Source organism: Apodemus sylvaticus, chromosome X, assembly GCF_947179515.1.
Source record: "Apodemus sylvaticus chromosome X, mApoSyl1.1, whole genome shotgun sequence".
NCBI classification, from domain to species: domain Eukaryota; kingdom Metazoa; phylum Chordata; class Mammalia; order Rodentia; family Muridae; genus Apodemus; species Apodemus sylvaticus.
Genome location: NC_067495.1, coordinates 2,918,538 through 2,924,065, shown reverse-complemented (window position 1 = coordinate 2,924,065; position 5,528 = coordinate 2,918,538).

Sequence of the window (5,528 nt, the reverse complement as noted above, 5' to 3'; positions counted from 1 at the left end):
TTCAATAAAATCTCAGAAACTTCACCAAATCCAGGGGTAGGGGAAGATGCCTATTGACTTAGAAGAAGCTCATAGAACACTAAATAGGAAAATCCAGAAAATAAACCCCCACCAAATTGTAACTAAAAGACATACTAAATGTACAGAACAAAGGACATTGAGAGCTGCAAGAGAGAAGGCCCAAGCTGTATGCAAAGGTGGGCACATCAGAACAACGGCTCATTTCTCAATGGGATCTTTAAAAGGCAGAAAAGCTTGTAGTGGCATGTTTCAAATTCTGAAACAACGTAGATGTCGGTCCAAGTTAATTTAGTAAGCAGAAGTTTCTGTCATAATTGAGGATGCATGAAAATGCTTCTAGGACAAAAACAAGGTAAAAGAATTTATGTTCATCAAGTCTTCCCTACAGAGAAGGAGGAAATTGTTTGCATTAATGAAAAAGAAAGGATACCCAAGAAGCTACAGATAAAAAAACATAAATGGTGGTAGGGTAGCTGTTGTACAGAGGTTAGGCCAAAAAACAAATACCCAAACTGAGAAAAGCAATAAAATATACAAAAGCAGTTAATACACCTGGCAATAATAACGGTAAATATTAATGGCCTTAATTATGCATTTAAAATTCACAAGCTAGCTGATTGGAATAGAAAACCTAAATCCCTCTTTTTGTTATATACACGAAACACACCTTGTCTTCAAGTATAGATAGTAAAGGATGGGAAAAGTATCCTAAGCAAATGGAACCAGAAACAAGCAGACACTATTATTCTAGTAACTGACTATATAGAATTCAAGTTAAAATTAATCAGAAGATCACTTCACTTTGATGGTGGGAACAATGCCAAGACATTACAATTCTATCTATATATGCATCAAACATGGGTGTACCCAATTATATAAAACAGGTATTATTGAACAATAAGCCATGGATTCCCAGCACCCAAGCCCCAGAAATAGAAGGTGACTTCAATACCCCATGTTCACCAATGGACAGGTCACCAGACAAAATAAACAGACAAACATTGGAGATAAGTGAAAGCATAGATCATTGGGAACCAACCTATATCCACAGAATATTCTAATCAAACATCACAGAACATACATTCTTCTCAGCAGTCATGGAAGTCTCTTTAAAATTTGTCATATCCTGATACTCAAAGCAAATCTAAACCATTTTAGAAAATTAGAAATAGCTCTATGTATGTTGACTACAATAAAATAAAAACTTGAAATTAATAACCAAAAATCTCCAAAAAATACAGACACTCATGAAGATTAAACAACATACTACTGAATGATAAATGGGTCAATGAAGAAATCAAGAAAGACATGAAATACCCCCTTTAATTAAATGAAAACAAAAAGGCAATATACCAAAAATCTATGGAATACAACAAAAGCAGTCCTAAGAGGAAGATGTGTAGTTGTAAGTGTCTGCTTCAAGAAGTCAGAAAAGATTGCAGCCTGGAGGATTCAGGAGCAGACAACTCATTTTCCCTTAATGAAGGGACTAGCTAGATGTATGTGTATGCTATAAGTTCTGTTCATTTGAGAGTTGTCCATGAGGAACTGCCTACTGCTTCTGAGTGTCTGCTGCTGTCTGTCTTGCTGCTTTCATTCTTGAAATATCTGACAAAATAGAAATGAAGATATTCATTGGTTAGTATGACTATTGTGCTCTGCAATAAAAATGCCATCAAAATAAAAAAAGAAAAAGAAGAGAGATTCTGAAAGCCAGATGAGTATCTGTTGACCAGCTTAACAGTGATTTATCAAATACAAGTCCAAGCTACTAATTATAAATTATATAGTTGATACAAAAAAAATAAGAAGTACGTAGATTCTATGATGAAACCCAAAAGAATAGTGTCAGCTGGTCAGTCTCAGGGACAATACGAGCAAAGGATCTCCATCAGCATTTCCCTGTCTGTCATAATTTTTTTGATCACCTACAGAACAATCCTCTTTATATCTTCAAAATAAGTGTCCCTGCCCCAAGGAGGTCCTTTCCAGGACTAAGTAGTATTCCAGTCACAGCCCCCTTAGCCCCCTTGGGCATTAGTTGTCTTAAATCCACCTACTTTCTTTTTTTAATTCTTCATTTTATTTGTTTACATTTTAAATGATATTCCCCTTCCCAGTTACCCCTCCACAAAACCCCACCCCATTCTCTTCTCCTCCATCTCTTTTGCCTCTATGAGGGTGTTCCTCCACCCACTCACCCACTCCCAGCTCAATGTTGAGTCATCAAGCCTCCACAGAACCAAAGGCCTCCACTCCATTGATGTCAGATAAGGCCATCCTCTGCTGTGTGTGTATATGGAGCCATGGCTCCCTCCATGTATACTCTTTGGTTGGTGGTTTAGTCCCTGAGAGCTCTGGGTAGACCAGTTAACTGATATTGTTCTTCCTATGGGATTGCAATACCATCCTCTTTGGATACCATACTCTTTGGTTGGTGGTTTAGTCCCTGAGAGCTCTGGGTGGTCCCGTTAACTGATATTGTTCTTCCTATGGGATTGCAATACCCTTCAGGTCCTTCAGCTTTTCCCCTATTTCTTCTACTGGTCTGATGGTTGGTTGTGAGTATCTGTATCTGTATTGGTCAAGTGTTGGTAGAACCTCTCAGGGAACAGCCATAGAAGTCTCCTATCAGCAAGTGCTTCTTGGCATCAGCAGTAGTGTGAGATTTGATGTGATGGATCCCTAGGTAGGGCAGTCTCTGAATGACCTTTCATTCAATCTCTGTTACATTTTTGGTCCCTGCAACAAATAATGCAAAATATTTTGTTATGACTCTAACCAAGCAAGTGAAAGTTTTGTATGACAAGAACTTCAAATCCCTAAAGAAAGAAATCGAAGAAGTCCTTAGAAGATGGAAAGATCTCCCATGCTCATCAATTGTCAGGATTAACATGGTTAAAAAAAAAAGGTCCATCTTATGAAAAGCAATCTATAGATTTAATGCAATGACCACCAAAATTCCAACTCATAGAGAAAAAAACAAACAAACAAACAAAAAAACCAACAACAAAAAAAAAAAACAAAAATAAAAACAAAATGGTACAGGGGAAAACCATTCTCAAAAATCAAAGACCTTCTGGGAGAAATCACCATCCCTGACCTCAAGCTGTATTACAAAGCAATAGTGATAAAAAATAACCAGTATAGTATTGGTACAGAGACAGGCAGGGAAGATCAATGGAATAGAACTGAAGATGCAGAAATGAACCGATAGTCACTTGATCTTTGACAAAGGAACTAAAACCATCCAGTGGAAAAAGGCATCATTTTCAATAAATGGTGCTGGTTCAACTGGTAGTCAATATGCAGAAGCATGCAAATTAACCCAGACTTATCTCCCTATACAAAGCTCAAGTCCAAGTGGGTCAAGGATCTCCACTTAAAACCAGATATACTGAAACTAATAGAAGAGAAAGTGGGGAAGAACTTTGAACACACGGGCACAGGGCAAAATTTCCTGAACAGAACACCAGTGGCTCATGCTTTAAGATCAAAAATTGACAAATGGGACCTCATAAAATTGAAAGTCTTCTGTAAGGCAAAGGACACTGTCAATAGGACAAAATGGCAGCCCGTAGATTGGGAAAAGATCTTTACCAAATATATATCTGATAGAGGACTTATATTCAAAATATATAAAGTTCTTAAGAAGCCCCATAAGAGGAACAACAATATGTACCAACCAGTACCCAGAGATCTCCCAGGGACTAAACCACCAACCAAAGAGTAGACATGGAGGAACCCATGGCTCCAGCTACATATGTAACAGAGGATGGCCCTTTTTGACATCAATGAGAGGAGAGGCCCTTGCTCCTGAGAAGATTCAATGCCCCAGTATAGGGGAATGCCAGGACAGGGAAGCAGGAGTGGGTGGATTGGTGACTAGGGGAAGCGGGGAAGGGATGGGGTGATTTTGGAGGGGAAACCAGGAAAGGGGACAACATTTGAAATGTAAATAAAGAAAATATCTAATAAAAATATTTTAAAAAAGAAGTGTTCAACATCCTTATTCACCAGGGAAATACAAATAAAAAAAATGACCCTGAGATGGCTAAGATCAATAACTCAGGTGGCAGCAGATGTTGGCAAGGATGTGGAGAAAGAGAAATACTCATCCATTTCTGGTGGGACCGCAAGCTGGTAAAAACCACTCTGGAAATCTGCCTACTTTCCTGGTCCCAGGAACCATAGGAAGTGGTCGTCTGGTTTGAGACAGCTGTTTGTTATAAGCCTAGCTATTGATGTTTGGAATAAGGCTTTATCATTTGAAGCTTCAATTTCTCCTCCACCCAATGCAGTTTGGTGTTCTACTATGCCTATGCTATCCAACACTTGTTCATCTACACAAATTCTGGGAAATCTTTTGCAGAGTAATATTTTTCTACCTTCTGCCATATCCCCTCGATCCTTTCCTACTGTCCTCTGTTCTGACTATGCCTCCTTAATTAAATCCCAGAAAGAGCCCTCCAAAGAACATTACCTTCACTACCTTAGACCCACTTGGAGATAAAGAAGTGTAGAGGTAAAGAAGTCAAGAAAGTGAAAGCATTATTTAAGGACTTCTAGCTGTGAAAGCCACTTGCTGTACCTTCAAGAAAGGGATAATTGCTCCACATTAGGACTTTTTAGTAACTTTTCCAGTTATTTCAACAGCAACGTTGGCAGGCACTCTTCAGATGTATTTGGACCATGATAATTTTGAAGCCAATCAACTGCTGGACAAGATCAATGAACCACCCAAGCCAGCTCCCAGTCAAGGTACCCTGTCAATTACTAACTCTGCTAAAAGCACATCAGAGAATCCTTTTTCTAAAGGAAACTTCAGTTCATCACATCCCCCTATGGTTCCTACTTGTTATGCATCTTCTGATGTAAACAGGAGGGGATTTTTGACAATCTTCTTGCCTCGCTTCTGAACATGTGATGCTGACTTTCCAGAAGAACAAAAGGGTAGCTTTAATAGTTGAGTATAAAGCTAATGGCCAGACACATGCTGAGCTCTGTCCATGTTCCAACCTTGACATATGTGTCGACTTTTTTGTCATTGCCTCTTGAATAATGACTTTTACTCCTTTCACTTTCTTTATAAACTAAAGCTAAACTGAATCTGTAGCTTTATATGAATTAAGCTACTAAACTATCCATCTAAAGTATAAAAGATGTAAAGGATACCCTAAGAAATTCTGGAAAGACTCAGTGAAGCAGTATTGAACAAAATCAGAACAGGGAAGTGGGAAGGGGTTGGGGTGGGAAAAACAGGGGGAGGGAAGGGGACTGATGGGACTTTCGGGGAAGGTGGGGGGTCCTTAAAAGGGGAAATCATTTGAAACGTAAATAAATATATCAATAAATAAAAAAAAAAAAAGAAATTCTTGCTTCTTGTAGCCCTAGAACCTATACTCTCTTCTTTATCCTACAGTTGGGAGGCACAGACACATTAACCCCCATATAATACAGCATTGAATAAAATATCTAAGACTTTACAAATTAAAGTCATTTGGGGG